The sequence below is a fragment of the Protopterus annectens genome, chromosome 5.part0, assembly GCF_019279795.1.
Source record: "Protopterus annectens isolate FY-2018-M chromosome 5.part0, PAN1.0, whole genome shotgun sequence".
Lineage (NCBI taxonomy): Eukaryota > Metazoa > Chordata > Ceratodontiformes > Protopteridae > Protopterus > Protopterus annectens.
The window spans coordinates 433,364,124-433,385,625 of record NC_056735.1 but is presented as its reverse complement, the minus strand read 5'-3'; positions in this window follow the sequence as shown (position 1 = coordinate 433,385,625).

Below are 21,502 nucleotides of genomic sequence, written 5' to 3'. Positions count from 1 at the left end.
TGCTGAAATCTTTAACCTGCAGAAAGCACTATTTTGTCACCATTAAGTCAGGACTTTAATTTATCTGGTCAGTCAATATTTCTAAAGTAGCGAATCAGATAATAATAACAAATTGATATCAACAGTAGTGTATAAATAATACCTGAAGAATCAACTTTGAAACAGGCTACCTGTTATATCATATGGAAGACCTAGTCACCTCTAGATACATAGATTTGCAAACAAAGTCACCACAGCCATAGAACAATGCTCTCTGCTGAACATTTCCCAAGTTACTTTATTGTGTTAAAGTTCTTTTTCCACACTGTATCTAGTGTCAGATCACTTAAACTCTCTTGGATCTAGTTAAATTCTGGATTTGAAACTAAAACCAGAGTAAGTGTGCATAGCCTCGGTGATAAAGAAAATATATATGTAAATGTATGCAGTGTTATAACAGGGCATAAAGGGAACAAGGTTCTTCCCTGTTATAGTTAATAGGTGATGCATTAATGTTAGTAGGGCATTTATTTTCCTTTTTGTTTCTATCCTATCTTACACAATGCTACAATAATATTGAGAATATTAAATTTAGATGGACTATGATCTCAAACTTCTAATTTCCTGGCATATAACCTTAAAGTTTCAAGGGTTTGAAGCCTGAAGAAATATCTATACACCCCTCCCTCTTAAACCCTATACTAAAGAATCAGTGAAGTTTTGTAGAAGGGCTTACATATTTTTTTTTGGTGACCATAGATTTCTAAGCACGTGTTGTTATACCTACTTGAATTGATCTCTAAATGATTGCTTAATTACTTGTGACTATATTCTTGTATGTGCATAAGTTTTTAACTGCTACATAATTACATTGTTTTCTCCAGGACTCAGTTTAAGGTTGAACATCAATAAATTAGCTGACGAATTTTGACTTTATGGGAGAAAGAAGTCACGTCAAGATCTATATAACACAATGCCACTCAAGATTTAAATAATACAGGGCAAAGGCAGTAAAACTGGTGGGATCAAGGACTTTTTGATCATCCAATCTCCAAAATTGATTATTCCCCCAAAGCAAAATTAGAAACAATTAGAGACAAGAATCTCCTGCCAAGGGGAGTAGAACCACTCACATACTAAGACTAGACAGGGAATGAATATACTCTATGAGTATGGTTGATAAACCAACCTTGAGATAATTAGTTACAGTTGATAAACATTTATATACTGTTTGAGACAAGTTTCTTAAATTGAGATCCCCGGTGATTAGCTAAGACCAATGCTGGTTAAAAATGGGTTATTTAAACTTGAACACTCCATAATAAATCTCAGAAGAAGAGACTAGGGTTACAAAAGCAGTGTTTGGTAGGGAATGAGTGAGATAGGCTTTGTACAAATAGTTTTAGGTCATACAGGGCCATTAAGATTCTGTTTCCTCTTAAACATTAACACACAGAGTATCTCTATACTAATAATACAAAAAAATACAAAAAAACAAAACTTGCCAGGCCCTGTTAAATTCCTGGTCCAGAAGATTAGTAAGCACAGGGAAGGGACAGGAATAAAAGAATGCTTTCATAACATGTTTTTATTAAGAATTAAACACAATCCAATATATTTACACAAAGTGAAAAACTACTTACACAAAGCCAAAGCACTATAATGTGGGATTTGGATTCATGGAATATAAAAGGGCTCCAAAACAGCAGAAAAAGGAAACTGTTTCTTCACCTAGTCTTGCAGGCTAAGACAAGCTTCATACTAATTCAAGAAACACATTTAACCATTGAACAATGGTCAGAAATTAAAGAGAAAAAAATGGATAAGAGAAATTATAGCCTCTGAGGGCAAAACCAATAGTGCAGGAGTAGCCATAATCATTAAGAACCAATACCAAGATAAAATTATAGAAACCAAAATAGATAAAAGTAGATGGTGTTATGTAATCCTTTCAACTCCTGATTATGACAAGCCCATTTTACTTCTCAATATATATGCACCCTGTAATAACCAGCACTCCTTCTTCACTGCATTGTACCCTATCTTAAATCAATACAATAATCATTACATAATCATAGGGGGGGACTGGAATGCATATCAAAACCCAAAACAGGATAAATCAAGTCCATATAGATCATGCAACAAGCAAGCAGTTCTAGCATTAAGCGAACTTAAATATGACTTTAATCTTTATGATCCCTTCAAATATGGTAACTACCCTAATACCTCAAATAACTTCACATTTTACTCCAACTGCCATAAAATGTGGTTAAGAATTGACTTTTTCCTAATTTCAGAAGCTCTAATTAACCTAGACCCCATAGTATCCGTGCATACTCGCTACTTGTCAGACCACTCTAAAATTATCCTAAACATTACTAAGACCAACAAAAACAACACACTATATCAAGGATACAATTGGTCCCTGAACACCAATCTTTTAAATAAAAAGGAAATAAGTCAGGAAGTACAGGATATTCTTAAAACATCCTTAGCCAATTTATCAAAACAACAACACCCTCCTGATATTGAATGGGCGACAACAAAAGCTCAGATAAGAGGTATTTTCCTCCAAAAAGCCTCTTATTATAAGAGAACCCAACTTAGAGAGAAACAATAACTAGAGGCTAAAATTAAATCATTAGAACAGGATTTAATCAAAGACTACAACACTCAAACTGAAAAAGAACTATTGAAATGTCAAAAAGACCTCTTTATGGTTCACAATAATAACCTATCATTTCACGAAACTAAAATATTGCAAAATATGCTAACCATTTACAAACACCATCACGAGCACTAGCAAGGATCATCAATGAATCTAAATCATCTTCTCAAATTTCTGAAATAACCTATGAGAATAAGAATTATACAAAAAAATGGAGATATTATTAACATTTTTGAAGTTATATACTCACAAATCTATGGAGACCAAGATTCCCTACCCACAAATTAATATAGCAGAGACTTCCTACAAACACTTAACTTCCCGAAAATTGATGCAAAACTACAAAAAGAATTAATAGAACCACTAACTATTGAAGAAATAATAACAGCTATCAAAAAACTGAAATCACACAAACCTCCCAGCCCAGATGGCCTCACAGCAGAGTTTTATAAAACATTTTATCGTATCACTGCACAAATTCTATCTCATACATTAAACTATATAATAAACAATAAAATTAATGATATACACTTTAATGCATCCAAAACAATTTTCATTCTCAAAAAAAGGCAGATCCTCAGAATTTGGATAGTTACAGACCCATATCATTACTCAATATTGATACTAAAATTCTAACATCTATTCTAGCTAATAGACTGAAAAAATAACAGACAAAATTATTTCTAGTGAACAATCTGGCTTTTTAACATCCAGGCAAGCCAGCGACAATACACTAACACTACACATGCTAATTTCATATGCTAACCTAAACATATACGCACTCATTATAGATGCCCATAAGGCCTTTGATAGAGTCAACACAAAATTTATATTCCAAATCTTACTCTACTTCAATATACCCCAAGAATTTATTCAGGCCCTACAAACACTATACAATAACACTTATACAACATTATATATAAACAAAATGTGGTCTAATAGAATTCAAATCAGGAATGGCACTCGTCAAGGATGCCCTTTATCTCCCTTATTGTTTACCCTATACCTAGAGCCCTTATTCTTAAACATCAAACAAAATATATACCATAATGCCCCAGTAATATACAACACAAAAATCCCCCTGTCAGCTTTTGCTGATGATCTTAACATATACTGTACAACGCCAACCACAGACACCAAGAAAACACTAACTGCTATCGAAGACTTCACATGAATATCAAACTATAAAATAAACCTTAAAAAAACAACATCTTCCCTTTAAAAACACCAAAACCTTTCTCACTTTTACCATTGGTAGGACAAATAAAAACCGAAGAAAAGATTAAATATCTAGGAATTACATTCTCTACATATAACAAAAATGTTATTTAAATAATATTAAACAAAAGTGGGATCACATTCTACTTGACCTAAAGAGATGGAAAAATCTGAAATTACCACCATTAGCTAAAGTCTCGATTATTAAAATGAATATTCTGCCCAGACTATTATATATCTTTAGGTCCTCGCAGCTATTAATACCCAAGAAATTATTTAAGCAAATTTACACTGAATTTGCTAAATTTATATGGGAACCAAAAAAAGCAGAATCTCATATGATAAACTTATGACCCTGAAAAACAAAAGTGGTTTAGACTTACCAAATTTTGAAAATTACTACTTAATCATAAACGCCAATAGAATCTTAAGAATCGCAAACTTCAATACATTAGGAAACACTTGGTCCCCACATTGGATAGGAGTTTGTTTTAAACATATTGAAAGCCTGAATATAAATCCCAAATCATTACCTTTCCTAAGCAGTTACAATATTAAATCATATAATCTAATGGAACCCCTTAAAAATTCAGTAACATTAACACAAAATCTTTTTAAATCATTAAATCTCCTTCAACCCATGATGATTCTACAACCTATACACAAAATCCCCCACTTGAAAATTAATAACCAGTTACTAGATTAAAAACAATTCCCACTTATATTTAATATAACACTACAAGATCTATGCCCATATCTAAACTGTCACGCTCATGAAATAAGAAGCCAATTGTGCCTCCCCAAGTCATATCTGTTGATCCTGAGACAGATTAAAGAAATGTGTATAAGTTACATTCAAAATATCAACATCAGTAAAGATGATTTGTTGAAATGTAGTTTACTATGGAAAACTCTTCTACAAAGTAACAAATTTATAACATGCTCATACAAGCTGATAAAAGACCTGAAATTTCAAGAACATATACTCATATCTAATTATTGGGGAGAAAAAATAACATCAGTGGAGAACCACAAAATAAAACAAGCAATTAACCTAACAGTAAAATCCATATCCCTTCAAAAAGTAGCATTTACCCAACTCATGATATATAACAATGCTTATTATACACGCCTTAGCTTGCATAAATTTAACCCTAGAAACTCCCCAACTTGCCCTCATTGTAAAGGGGAAACTGCTGACCTTTTGCATATGTTCTGGAGCTGTAAATGTGTATTCAAACTTTGGAACTCCCGGAAAGTACAACTGCAAAAGATGGGCTATCAATCATCAATGCTCACTTGGGAATTTATGATATTACATATCCCTCCAAATAATTTATCTAAAAACCAAACAATCATCCTCATTAATATTTTCCTATTAATGAAACTCTACATAGCTACCAACTGGCTTACCCCATCCAAAATCTCATGGAAGAACTTTAGGAACTTGGCGATAAAACATATATTAGCCCATAAATGCATAATAAATAAACAAAACAAAAATCCCAATATCCTTAAACTTTGGGAACAAATTTTCAATATTATACTTACATAAGCCATTGAATTTAAGATACAATTACAACATACACAAAATCACAACATTAGGTAGTAGTTAACTAACTTGATGGTACTAACCCTGGAGAAAACAACTCATATTTCTTTTCATACCATTAAACTATGAAAGCATTCATGTAAATAGTGTAAATATGTTTTAATTACAGTGTTGTTTCATCAGTCGAATATCACCTGTGTATACTCCTGTGAAATGATGTGTAATAAAAAAAGAACTAAAAACATAGTTAAAGAAAAAGAATCAAACCATAATGCTTGAATAAACTCTGGTATGGAATTCCAAAAATGCTTCAAAGAAGGACAGTCAAAAACCAATGCATCCAATCTGAATTGCAAATCTTGGTACACCTCCAACATTTAATTGTGATGTTTTTATTTATTTTGGCCATTCTATTTGGAGTTAAGAAAGATCTGTATAAACATTTCTAAGTAATTATATGCCAATGTTAAGAGCAAGATTTAATTTTAATAGAATTTAATATTTGGAATTTCTCCTCTTGATTAATTTTAATAGAATTTAATATTTGGAATTTCTGCTCTTGTTTAAGTTAAGAGTTATGTGTTATATGTTTACAAAACTTTTCATTTAAATTAGTGTTGTACTCTATCAGAATTTTATGTAATTTAGAGATAAGGTTTTCTACCTTAGATTTGCTGTTTAGAAAAAGTCAAATTAGTGTAGGGTTTTCTTTATGACATGAATGTGCAATTAATAAACATTTGTCTTGAGTTTGTATTTTAATGTTCTATAAAAGTAACCAATGTTGAGGATTCAAGTCACGATCATTTATAAGCTAGGAGCAACAATTCCCAGAGCAATAACCTGCACTGATAGAAACAGTATAAACACTAATGAATAGAGCTTCCAGCACAAAAACACGGCTGTGAATAGTATAACAAATAAAACTAGATGCACCTACAGAGACCACAAGAATGAGACTATTCTTATTAACAAATGTTTATTGTGAGCACTTTCGTGAACAAAGTCACTTCATCAGACCATCAGCAAGTGGTACCAGACTCTTCTACTGTAAATATCACAAATTTGAGAATTTATTTACTTGTTTTCATTTTTTTTTTTTTGCTTGCAGCTGTGCCCCATTTTCAAACAGTAACCACAAATGGGGGTTTCTATAGCAGTATATGTCCCATTATACCTGCTGTCATGGTAGAAAAACAAAGGCCGGGACATGTACTTGATAAAAAACAAAAAACCTCAAGATCAGAAAATTAAATTAGAGATTGAGATAATAAGTGATCAAGTACTCAAGCAACTATTAATCTAGTGTTCATCAAATGCAAACTGGATGAAGATCTAAATCACAGAGCACAACTCTCCAACCCTCACCTCTATTCTGGTGCAGATTATAATTATGTAACAGATGTGACTCCTTTCTTTTGGGAGATTTTTTCCTTTGTTGTTTTTGTGCAACTTTGAAATTGTTATTTGTAAATGTGGCTAGTTATCAGATTTTCCCTCCTAAGAGTCATGCAGGTATGCGAATATCCAGCAAAAAAAAAAAAAAAAAAAAAAAAAAAAACAGATACAAAAAAATCTCTTACATTTAAGATTTATATTATGTTAACTCATGAAACAGTAGTGCTTACTGAATTAACTGCAGCTAATGAGTGAGTATGAATGCTAAATGGCATTCCATAGCTGATAACCATCTTAAATATCAACTGATATGGTGAGTACTCACATACCTGTTATTTATTTAATTGTATAAATGTCACTCCAGCTATCATTAAATTTCTGTACTTCTGCAGTAATAGAGAAATAATGAAAAACAATTAATATGTTGCCATTGTTCCAAACATTAAGAACGGTAAAACTATATGTATGAAAAACTGAACCTCATTAAGAAACAGATTAACTCTCAATTTGCACACCATCTGGAGACATAGAGATACAGATTAAATCCAGTACAGAAGAGCCTTGCATTTTCTTAAATGATATAATGATCTGTGTGTTCCCATGTAGTATGTGCACACTTCAAAGTCTTGAAAAACAGTGCAGTTAGATATTAGACCAAAATAAGCTGACAGAATGCATGCACTCACCTCATAGAAAAGGTACATAAAGTTTATAAAAGTAACATGGTACTGTTCTTTGTGCAGACACATTTTTCACAGTACCTATGTAAAAAAGCAACACCGCATACCTAGCATGATTAACAAAATTTGAAGACAACACTTTTGTGTATCATATCTGATCCCTAGAATTGTATTGTACAATTGCTTACATATACTAATAGGTAAGTTGCCACAATTATGACACTATAAGGAAGTTGTAAGAGCAAGGGTATTGAATATTGTTACCATAATATTTGCCAATAGCACCACATAATGGGATGGTGAATGCATACACACACACACACACACACACACACACACACACACACACACACACACACACACACACACACACACACACACACACACACACAAAAGGAAAAATGTTAATGGGAACACACACGAGCGCACACATACAGATGTGTACAGAGTACAACATGTTCTTAGAGCACTGTGTAAACCCAAGCAGTCAGATATGTATTTTGCAATACATTAGACACCAAAAATGTTGAAATGCATCAGTCAATCTCACTCATCTTCATGTGCATAGAGTAATACTATAAACAAGCAAGTACGTGCTGACATGTCTATAATAAAGCCTAGAATGGAACAGTTACATGACACATCAGTAATGGGATGCAAATGAGTGTTTGTACATAGAAACAGCTAATGTTATTGTGTCAGCTTTTCCTGGATAGGGGTCACCACAGCGGAACTCCGGTCCGCTAATGATTGGTAGTTGATTTTTACATGCCGAGTTACCAGCCCTGACGTACAACCTTCAACAAAGGTATGCCCATTCACGTATGTCTTCATGCAGAAGACACTCTAGCTGAGAATCGAACCGGACAGTGTCTTACTGTGAGGTGACAACGCTACAGCAGCACCACCACCACCAAACAGCTAATGAGGTCAACTAAACTTAAAATGTTTATTGGTTTCTAAGAATATTTCTGCATGCTATTACAGCAATGCTAGAAGTGTAAACCTCAAAATGCACTCTCTCGAGGCATTCCTAAAAATGGAGAACATTGATATCTGTGCAGTGACTGAGACCTAGTTCAAGGCTCCAGAGAGCACCCCTGCAATACCAGGCAATAACTCTTACCACACTTTTCAGGAACCAAACCAGGACCAAAACATTAAAGGTGGAGGAGTGTCCATATTCACCAAGGATATTCACAACACCAGGCTAGTTGCCCAACACAATGCATCTCAAATTCTCCAGGTGCAACTAACACTAGGTAAGACTGAAATCCAAACTGTAGCTTGCTACAGATCCCCCACCATGCCCCAAAATTCTCACTACACCTTTCTAAACATACTGGAAAATATTAAGATACAACCAAGCACCGTAATACTGGGTGATTTCAACTACCCTGCCATTAACTGGGAAAACTACTTGTGTACCAACACCTTTGTCCAACGGTTCTTGGAATTCATAAATTCCAATGTCCTGGATCAACTGTTCCTTAGTCCCACCAGGGACTCCAATATCCTAGACCTGGTCATTACCATCATGGGAAATCGATGCTCCACACCTATGGTCACCCCCTCGATGGTCAGGTCTGAAAATAAGCTAATCCACCTTGACATCCACATCCTACCCCCACCCCCCAGTAAGGAAACCTCTGTAAAAAAACTTCTCCGAAGCCAACTTCATGATACTCAAGTCAAACGTGACAAACTTCATGACACCCATGCAGACGGGAACTGAAAGTTTAACTGCTGAATCCTACACTAAGGCACTGTACGAGCACATCCACTAGTGCATGAATCGTGCCATCCCCAATAGAACCAAGACACTCTCCACCAAAAAAGGAAGCCAATCTGGTGGTCCCTTGCCATAAACAAAGTTTACAACAAAAGGAAGAAACTGTTGCAGAAAAGAGGAAAATCCCATGATGCAAAAACCTCCCTTACCAGTCTCAGTAAGAAGCTGAGATCCCTCATAAAATCCTCCAAAGCTAGTTACAAAAATAAAATTGCCAAAGACTCTAAAGAATCAAAGAAGCAAGGCATTCTATAGCTTTGTCAAGAATCTAAATGGCAATGCTCAGATCAGCTCTGAGCTACAACAGAATGGCATTAAATATACTGATCCCAAGGATATTGCCAATATTCTGGCAGATCGATTCAGTGCAAACATCATCCCCCTCTCACCCCCTAAACGGCCCATCTCAATACCGAAAGATTGCCAAATTCTGGTAATAATAGCCACACAGACAAAAAACGCACTCTCCAAAGCTACGAATACAGCATGCATGGGACCAGATAACATCCCAGGCTGTGTACTACATGAACTACAAAATGAACTGGCACCTCACCTAAGTGTCATGTTTAATCATAGCCTCACCTCAGGCTTCGTGCTCACTGAGTGGCACACAGTTACAGTTATCCCACTCCACATGGGGGATCCACCTTGGATCCTGGGAACTACAGCCCTATCTGACGAGCCTGATCTGCAAGGCCATGGGATGTATTATCATAGAACTTATAAACAAAGACGTTGGCAACATTCAAACACTGGACCCCACACAATTTGGGTTTGTGAAGGGCAGATCTTGTCTCCTGAACCTGATTGACTTCTTTAAATCAGTCTCCAGAGCCATGGAAAGGGTAAGGTGGTCCACACAGCCTATATGGTCCTTGCCAAGGCCTTCAACACCACCCTCCGCTCTGGAATCATAGATAAACTTACTAAGCTGGGCATTAATCCCTATGTCACTTGATGGGTTGCCAACTGGCTTACTGACAGAACACACACTGTAGCAGAGTCCAAATCTGGCCCCAGACAAGTGACAAGTGGTGTACTCAGGGTTCAGTCCTGGGACCGCTCTTGTTTGGCATCTACTTCTCTGAAGTACAGGCCAACACTAAGGGACTCTGGCTAACAAAGTTCGCAGATGACTGCAAACTGGGAGCCATTATTGAATCCCTAAATGATGTGTATATTCTACAAAAGGGCTTTACAGAAACAGATGCTTGGTGCCAGAGCCATGGGCTCAAGTTCAATCCCAAGAAATGTATAATTATCCCCTTTGTACCCGTGAATCACCACATAGGTGGCAGCACACTAAACACTGAAAGTGTGATAAGAGACTTAGGGACACAGGTGGACAGTGGTCTCACCTTCAATAACCACATCGCCACAACAGTCAGGAAATCCTTCTATGTGGCACACCACATCACTAAGGGCTTTTCATCCAGAAGAAAGGAGGCCATTGTCCCACTGTACTCATCCCTCATTAGACCCATTATAGAATACAATGCCCCATTTGGTATGTACCTCTCAAGACATCTGCAATAACTGGAAAGGCCACATAAATACCTCACTAAAATAATCACAGGCCTAAAGCAGATGCCCTATGCTGACCGTCTAAAAAAACCTCCAGCTGTACTCTGTCGCATACTGTCTACTCAGAGGCAATCTCTGCTTAACATGCAAGGCCATGTCAAACCCAGATCTGTTGGACATGCTACACTTAAAGAAATCCCAATCTCTCAGAGAAACACGCTCCAGGGATCTAAACCTTGTCATCACAATGAACAAAACATGCTGGAGGGATAGGTTCCTGACCCAGAGACTCCTCAGACTATGGAATAGACTGCCCATACATCTCAAGCAGAGAGCCTCTTTGGCCTTCTTCAAAATGAACCTTGATGATTGGATGGGAGATAGGAAATTCACCCCAGGGATCATGTCAGTCACCCTGCAAGACAGGGGTCCAGAGAAGTAAATACTGTGGGAAGAAATAGCCAGGGAATTGTTATGGCTAGGCTTATATAGGGCCTAGGACCAACAGCCTAGTACCAGCCTATGAACCTATGAACTTATAAGCACTTATACTCTGCCGTATGTAATGCTATTGCCCAGAATTTGCTTAAATAACAAAAAAGTGTATGTGTGTGTGTGTGTGTGTGTGTGTGTGTGTGTGTGTGTGTGTGTGTGTATGTGTGTGTGTGTGTGTGTGTGTGTGTGTGTGCGTGTGTGTGTGTGTGTGTGTGTGTGTGTGTGTGTGTGTGTGTGTGTGTGTGTGTGTGTGTGTGTGTGTGTGTGTGTGTGTGTGTGTGTGTGTGTTTGTGTGTGCATGTGTGGGATAAATATTAACAATTACACATGAATGAGGTATATTAGGCACATGCATCATACTTCGCTGTACTTCCAAAGTATTCATGCTAGAGAGAAACTATACTGACACGTACTACATTCTTGCAGAGCACACAATATCTAAATATTGTGTTATAGTCCCTCACACTGCAGGGTTTAGTGTCTGTAGCATTCACAATAAGAATACTAGTTCAGGACATACAGGCTGTAATACTGTATTACTTGATGATAGGCATGGCTGCCAGCTCTTCTTCTGTTGTCAGTCCTACTTGCTACCTTGAATTACCTTGTGACCTGAACTGTGTACTGCTGTGTTATTCAGAACACTGAAAGAGTCTGTACTGAGTAATCAAAGATAAAGGTCTCACTCCACGAATCACACAGCTCTGTATGGTTGGTGAGATGCCCTTCATTTTCTGTGTGAGTGCAGAGAGTGTCTAGGACTTCACTTGTTATATTCTATGTATTATTTTATATTTCAACCTTTAAAGGAGTAATTCTGTTGTAATACTTTCCTTACTTAGGTCATATTTCTTGCCACTTATGTGTCATTTGGAATGACTGTCTTAAACATGAATTGTAAAGTTTAATTCTGACATTTTCTAGACACATAACGCATTTTCTTTTTGCTGATTTATTAAGTACCTTTGATTATGTATAATTGAGCAAACATACTTTTTTAAATACAATCTTCATGTTAGCTTTCATATTTTTTTACAGCATTCCTTAATGGATAAGCAACAGTACAGTGAAATAAGTCTCAGATACACAGGTAGGTACTAGGTATTGACGACCAGTGACTACATTTGCAGGTGAAATGTGCAGCTACTTGGAAGTCGTTTAAGGGGTCACTACCTTACTACAAGGTTAATAATAAAAATCAGGTCAGCTTTTGCACACTATCTCTTTATCTATTCTTGCTTATATATGCATAGTTCTAATTTTAGACCATGTAGTGTGGAGATTGATTTACCAACTGGCATTTCTAGAAACAGATAATTTAGAAAAAATGTGTTTTGCTACACATTTGATGTTAACAGCGGTCTATTTCATCCACCTAGATGCTTCTTTACTTTGTCTAGTCTATAGGCACTTCTTCTAAATGTAGTGGTAGAAGCAGACAACATAATGACCCTGAATTTGTCTGTAGTAGTCAGAAACTTGAAATGCCAGAAAAATGACACAAGTTTCACTGCTTTAAAAAAGTCAAGAAGGTAAATAATTAGTTATTACAGTGCACAAGAAAAAAAAATGCTTATTCTTATTTCTTAACCAGGACAGAGCTGTATCCACATGGACCTTTTTCAGTCTTAGTCGAGTGTACTGTCTCAATATGTGACTTAGAGTCATAGAACTGATAATGGATGTTCATGGAATCAAAGCCTAGACTCCAAGAAATGTGTCATTTAAACTCACACTGTTAATCTACGGTGCTAGTTATCAGTCCAATCCTTTTGCATTTGATATTTTAATAATGTGTCGTGCACATGCATATTAAGTATTTTCTGAACTAAACACATTATATATAATTACTAAACACATGCAATCTACAGAGATATGACAGAGTACTTTACAATCCATTTCTGTACTGTATGCACAATCAAATAACTCTTACACCAACCTATTGTAAATAATAACCAATAACTATACACATAACTTCCTCAAGAACATTTCATGTCCACATATAACAGCAGTATAATATTTGACTGCAACGATACATTGTGAAATGCATACATACTAGTTTTTTAGTTTTGCAAGACCAAGATTTAATAATCAGTGATATTATGCAATGTTAACACAATGCATAGGGCAGGACCATCAACCATTCCTCAGTGAAGCAGTATCTCAAATAGCCATAACAAACTCAAGGGCATTAAAACAGGACTTGTAAATATGAATAGTACAAATAACACATTGACAACCAGAGAGGCACATATAATTCAACATAACCCAACAGTTTTAGCCATTACAGAGTCATAGCTTAAGGACATCCTCTCTCTCTCTCTCTCTCTCTCTCTCTCTCTCTCTCTCTCATTCAGCAAGACTATAAGAGGGGAGGTATTATTCTGTTTTTTGCTGAATACAGAAATTACATCCAAGCTTCACTGACTGACAGCAGCACATCAAATAGTGCACGACTCCAAACTGGATAATGGTAAAAGTTATTTAGACATTGACTCAAAATATAACATTGTTAGGCTCTTTTTCTAACCCCTGACAGTTTTGACTATATATGAATAAATTTTAGAACTCTTTCATTGATAATCTGGCAAATCTAAACTCCTGATACTTGGTGACATAAATCTGATCTGGATAAGCCATGATAGGAAACATTTGATGAGCACACTATCAAGTGACATTTAACTCAATTGGAAAAAGGAACAAAATCTTGCACATTGTCACTAGCCACTTCCTTAACTGATGAGGTAATAACTAATTTCTTCTTAAAAAATGCAAGCAATTATTTAATATTACCCATCAGTCTAATTGAACACAATCGCATTATTAAAACTTGGTCCTTTAAAACACAAAAAATAAAACACATCTTTACTTACTGTAGATTCATCCCATCCCTGATGCAACACAGTAAATCCTAGATACAGAACTTGACAAAGTTAGCCAAACAGAACAATATAATGACATTAACCTAATTCTATAATAAACCTATTCAAAATTACCTGTGCGTTATGATATTAATACAGCAGAAAATGTGCATCATGCCCATGGATAATAACAGATATTAAGAAAATGTTAAACAAAGGGATATTGGCAACAATTATATTACCAATTACATTAAAAAATCTAAATTTCAACAACTTAAACAATACTTACACATTGCATCCAACTCAAGAAAAGCACCTTTTATTAGAAATAAATGGATATCCTAAGCATCAACATAATCTTCACAAGTAACCACAAATGTACAGGCAATAATTAACTCAGTCTAAGAAAAGAACAGCAAAATAATATAAAAAAACTTTTATCTACATATTTCTCAAGACCACAAAGTATAAACTACACCAAGAATAACTGAACCATTGCTAATAATTCCATAGTCAACTTATGTGACCTGACACCATTTTTCTTCAGCCTTATTATATCAAAGGAAGTTCAGGAAGCTTTTTCCTTTTGTTAAAATTTAGGAGACCTCTTTATAACGAACTCATGACGTATACATCTAAATATAATCAACTTTCAAACAGCATGGTTTCAGGAGTGGTTAAATTGCACAAACAACAATTTTCTCAGTAACTGATAACATTTATAAAACTATGGAAAAAGGAAATATGCTGGAACCTATTCATATACCTAAAATCTACATGCACATCCTTAAACAGTTAACTACTTACTAAAACCTTAACATATTTTTCAGTCATCAACACAACGTTAAAGTGGCATACCATCTTCACTGTAAAACCTTTACAGTTCACCATGGCCATTATTTCCCTGAAAATCATGGGTTTTGCAACAGGACTTCTACATGGATTTATCTTAGACTCCTCAGCTTCCATAAAATACCATTTAATTTATGTAGTTTTAATAGTACTCTATATGCAGATGATATTACTGCTCTCAGTTCATATAATTATCTGCAATCTAGAAATGCAGTTCAGAAGCATTTGATAGTAGTTAAGTAGGATATATTTAGTCATCACTTGCAAAAAGATAAAATAATATTTGGCTCTCAGCAAAAACTTAAAAACAGTTAAGCCATATTAAGTACGGACACAGAAGGAAATACACTTCCAACACTAATGCAATAAAGTTGTATTTGTAATATAATGGACCAGCAACTTACATTGTCCTCCCATACTGATCTTATAGCATTTACTGCTCCTACTGTGCTTATAGTGGCCTAAAAAGCTCTAATCTATTGACTTAGAAAGCAGAAAAGGCATTATCAGTGCAACTGATAATGCTAGAGCTTGAATGTTCCTTAAAAGTTTTGAACTGTACTAAGTACAAAATGCCCATACTCTCCAGCCAGCAGTTAAAAAGGTCCATGGATATATTTTCCTTGAGAGCCCTATGGGACATCCTGGCATCACACTAAGTAAACCAAAGTAGTTACCTATAATAGAAGAGCCACTGTACTACTAAATAACATGACATGATTGCTACAGAACTTTTCTTACTGTATAAACTTCTGAATGAATCAAATGTAAGGGGTACTTTACTGATGACATAGTTACATGGGGTGGCTGACTTCCCAGTAGGCACTATAATGTATTTCTTGGCATTGGGTTTTAAGCTATAGTACTGGCACCATGTGTTTGCCTGTACGGGTAATCCAATAGGCTAGGCTTGTAAAGGCTCTAGGGCTATTAGCCTAGTACACACCTATGAACCTATGAACCTATTACACGTTCCTGAAGGGTGTTCTCATCTTGGGGGGATTCAGTGACTGCTTCCAGTTTGTAATCATCTACAAACTTGGTTAGCCCAAGACTTTGACATTGGCTTTGACATCTGAGAAGTAGATGGTAAAGGGGAGTGGACCTAGCTCAGATCCCTGGGGCATTCTACTGGTGACTGGCCTTTTTTGTGGAGGAGGCCTTATAGATTCTAACCTCCTGGGTCCTGTCAGTGAGCCAGCTAGCTATTCAGTGTGCTATAAAAGGGGCTTATACCTAGTTCCTTAAGTTTGTTGACAATGCACAAGTGGGGCATTGTATTAAATGTTTCAGCCAGACCTAGGTAGGCAGTATGCAAAAGGTTCCCCTCATCTATTGCCTTGCTGATTTTTTCAAAGAAGTTTCTCAGATTCAGTAAGCATGAATTTCCTTTGACAAAGCCAATATGGGATGGATCCAGTATCTGGAGGTCTCCTATATCTTTGTTGATAATTTCCATGATAATTCTTTCCATGATTTTGTAAATAAGATTAGTCAGACTAACGGGTCTGCAGTTTCCAGGATTTGCTGAAGGTCCTCCTTTATGAATGGGATGACTGTCACAGACCTCCATTCACATTGTACGAAGCCTGTTTGAAAACTATAGTTAAATAATGATTCCAGGGGTCCTGATAAGTCATACATTAGACTGGTCATTAATCATCCTGATCCTGGGATGTTATTGGTGCCCACTAAGGCTGTGTTGTTGGCTTTACTAATCGTAGCCAGTACATGCTCCCTAATTACAGATGGAGAAGTTATGTTTGAGGGTATTTTTGGGGATGGTTGGGGTAAGGTGGGGGGTAAAGATGCAATTGAATTTGTCTGCTAACAGGTTCGTTATATCACCAGGCTCTGTGATTATGGCACCTATTAAAAACCAGTTCAGAAAATTGCTGTGTGCTCCCCTTGAGTTTTCTGAAAAGGTCTTAATGTTATCTTTAACTTGGTAGGATATCTTAACCTCAAAGTTGGCTTTGCTTGATCTAATTATCCCTCTTACTTGCCTATTTAATTTGATGAGAGAGCTTTTATCTTTATAAGAATTACTCTTCCTGATTTTTGCCACAACTTTTTTTTCCTTTTGTTTTATATCCTTTTTGATTTGGGAAGCCACCAGGGATTGTTTTTTTTTCTGGAGCTTGTCCTGGCTTGCTTCTGAAAGTATAGCAGCCTGTATGCAGCCATTGTCATATGTGTACAAAGTTTCTGAGAAAAATTCAGCATAAGCTGCTGTGTTCTCATGGGTTTGGAAGGGAACTTAATTTGACAAACCATCACTTAATAAAAGATAATTTGCCTTGGAATAGTTTCTCTTTCTAGTTTTCATGGGGTTACATTGATTTTGAAGGGGACAACTTTATGGTTAGACCTTTACCAGGGATAACAAGATATTGGGGAAGTACATTGTTCTCCCATATTTGTGAGTAAGAGGTTCACTATGTTGGAGCATCTAATGGGCATATTCACTATATGGTCAAGGGTGTTTGTGCTCATGAATCCAGGAATCTCTGTGCTTGTAGATTTGAGGCCATGCAGTATTCTCAGTATATGGAAGGATAATTAAAATCTGCCATGAGTAGGGTGTTAGGTTGGATGGTATGTATCTCCAAGTATGCATTATGAGCTTATTGGGACATATAGCCAGATACAATATGATATGGAATTTTGTCTATGGTGATCTGCATGTGGAGGAACTCCAGCATGCCATCCTGTTTGATCATCCTATAGGTATGCTTGTTATTGATGTATATTGGATGCCTCCACCTTAGCCCTTGTCTATGCAGCTATTGAAACCTTGGACTACCACGGTACTCTCTGCCACTTTAAACCATGTCTCAGTAACTGCACAGATTTCTATATTCTCAGGTGTGAGGAGGGCTTGCAGTGAGTCTAGTTTTTTTTTTTTTTATTTAGGCTCCTGGCATTGAGCAGTAACACCTTGAGGTTCAGTTGAGCTGATTTTGCTTTGTCGGTAGGTTTGTCTATTTGTCCTTGCCTAAAAAAGGCAGTGTGGGGATGGATAAAGTTTTAGCCAGTATTCAAAAATCTAGAAGGCAAAGGAGCAGAACTGCCTTGGCAAAGCAATGTGATCTGTTAACCATGTCTTCCCAAGATGACAAATATTGGGTCCCCTTAGAATGATACCAGAAAGACAAATAGTTCTTGAAATCAGTTATTTTTTGCTCATATTCTGGCATCATCCTTTGTGTCGTAATATAAAGCTCAGTGTTAGGCTCATGCCATCCTGAGATGCATAATCTGAAAGGTCCATGATGCCTCACTTCAGGGAGGACATCTTAGGTCATTTACACCTACATGGTCTATGATGGAATCATACTGGTACCTGTGGCATAATAACTTGTGTGCATGCATGATTTGGTGGTCCTGGTTTCAGGTAGTCAACTAACAGTTATCTTCTCCTTGTTCAGCCTAGTTAGGGGGCATCAGTATATCTTACAATGGAGACTCTAATACAAGAGTCCTGGGAAGTGTGTGCCTGCCTTAGGGGCTTAGTCTTTGGGGCTCCACAGAAAGTAGCAGTATGTGTGTTGTTAGTTCTTTTTTTTTTTTTCTGAATGCCTTTGAACTTGCTGAGGCATAGCTTTGACAACAGGCAGTCTAGGTGATCTTCATTGTTTAGGAATAATGCTTTTAAGTGCCTCAGTGTATGTTAGTCTATATGTGTTGTGTGCTATGTGAGGTGGGTGTTATGTGCATGGTTACAACAATTTTATGTGTGCTTATACGGCAGAGTTTAGCCTCCAGTGTCATTGGGTAAGTACACCTCTTGCATGCTGTGGCTTCTTCTTTCAGGATTTAGTGACTGTCAGTAAACATGATACAGTTGCTACATTGTCATAAGTTGACCATACCCACCAGGTTGGCTACAGAGAAGTTAGGAAATTTTCAAATCTATTTTGCCCAGTCCTTTGACTGGTGAGCTACAAGAGAGTGATGCATTGGGGTTAGAAAATTATTAAGGTTGCTTTGTTGGTGCAGACTAATATAAGTGCTTTATTGGGGCAGATTATGCTAAACAGTACTAAATTCTACTAACTGTGATGTTTGCACAATACTGAATTCTATGAAATCTATAGGTATTTCCACTTTTAGGTTCATAGGGGAACAGCAGATTAGTAGGCAAACAGCTTAAGAGCCATTACAGGAGGCCTTGCCACTGTTACTAAATTTTTCCTGATTTTTGCTCCCTAGGGACCAGAAGATGGCTAACAGTTATGCCTATCCCTTTGAGTATTTTACAGACTCCTCCTGTTCATAAGGGACACAGGCTGTACCCCAGGAGTGAATTTGTAATTCCCCATCCATTGATCCAAACTGCATTTGAATAGGGCCAGAGAAAGGCACAACTTACTATGAATAGGAAGCCTGTTGCTTAGAAGAGGTAGTCTCTGAGACATATATCTGCCCCTACAGCATGTCTGTTTGAGTTGCAACCATGTTTAGATCCCTAGATTGGGTGACCCTCATCCTGTTAATCTTGCAAATGTGCAACAGTTCCATCAGGGCTGGATTTGTGAGTTCCTTGTAGGTTATGCATAGGTCACCCCTTAATAGTCAGTAGTATATAGAGAAAAGGGATAGGGCTTTTAGTCTATCCTTATATGACATGTTGTTTACACCCATATTTTCTTTGTGAGGAACCTCTGAGGTTGTTAAAGCTGCTGTAAGGGCCTGGTCAAGCACATGCTGACAGGTGCATTGTACTCGATTATTGGTCTGATAAAGGCCAAGTACAGTGGAGATATAACTTCCTTAGATCTGGATTACATGTCTTCACTTATTAGCTATGCCACATAGAAGGACTTCCTTACTACTTGCAGACACATGGCAACCAAGGTTCAGGCTATTATCTATCAGTGTATCTAGATCTCTTACTTCTGAGTCCACTCTTAGGGATATGCTGCTAATGTTGCAGTTTGCAGGGGTATCTGATATTCCAAAGGGTATGATTATGCATTTCTTTGAACTTAGTTTTAGGCCATGGCTCTGGCACCAATCATTTGTCTGAGTCAGACCCTTCTGAAGGATATGTACATCACTTTGAGAATCAACGATCGCCCCCAACTTGCAGTCATCGGCAAATCTTGTCAGCCCGAGGCTTTCAGCATTAGCCTTGACTTCAGAGAAGTATATTCCCAAACAGGGGTGCTCCCAGCACTGAATCCTATGGCACACCACTAGTACCTGACCTCTTTCTGGATCTGGGCTCATGTACTCTAACAACTTGTGTCCTGTCCATAAGTCATTTGGCTATCCATCTGGTAATGTAGGGATTTATGCTTAGTTTTGTGAGTTTATCAGTAATACCTGAGTGTGAAATTGTGGCAAATGCCTTGACCTAGTGGTATTCTCAAAAAAGTCCACCAGACTGAGTAGGCATACCTTGCCCTTGACATAATCAAAATGGGTTGAGTCCAGTCTTTGGAGGTTTCCTATGTCATTATTTATCATGTCCATGATTATTCTTTCCATGGCCTTGCATATAGGATTAGTCATACTTATGGGTCTGTAATTTCCCAGGTCAGCTGATGGTCCCACATTATGCAGAAGGATGGGCTATTCCTGTCTTGTACTCCACCAAGACAAAGTCAGTCCAGAGGCTGAGGATAAATACAGATCCTAATGAGCCTGATAGGTCCTATTTCAAGCTATTTAAGAATGCATCTTGGATTATCATTGGGATCCATCTAAGCTACATTTTTAGCTTTACAGAGCACAGTAGTGGCTTGTTCTTTGGTGATAACTGGTAGAAGAATTGTGAAGGGCATTTCTTGGGGGTAACCAGAGGTGAGGAGGAGGAGGTGAAATATGAGCTGATTTTATCAGCCCCCAGATTTACTATATATTCTGGCAGAGTATAGGTGACACAACTAATTCTGCATACTGTTGGGTGTTTCCCCTTAAGACTGTGGACATAACTGAAACATGCCTTATGGTTATCCTTAGCTTAGAATGCCATTTTTGCCTCAAAAATTGCTTTTGAAGACTTGACTAGCTCCCTGATCTGCTTGTTTAGACAGCTACATCCAACTAGCTGCTCTAAGCTTATTGGTATGTAAGATATTTGATTTGTATTGCTGCTTTACAGGGTACAGTTTTATGGAGTGTTCTACAGGGAAAATTTGCATTCTATGTGTTTGCTATTTATAGCAGTAGTGAAAAAACAGAAAACTAAGTTATGACCCCACTAGCCGATAAAATGGCTACACTATGAGTCCTTTTGTGTATTTCCCAACTCATATAGACCAGCCAAACATCTCCTGCCACAAGATGAATAAACTCAGTCCTACTCAGCAAAGTGCCATCCTAATACAAACCAGTTAAACAGCTAGCTGGAACTCCCTTGCTGAAGGCAATTTTAAGACAGTCTTACAGCAGTAACAGTAAGAGAAAGATATTTTTTTTAAATTCACTGAAATGTTCACCTAAAAGCAAGAAACAGTGGTGATCACTCAGAAT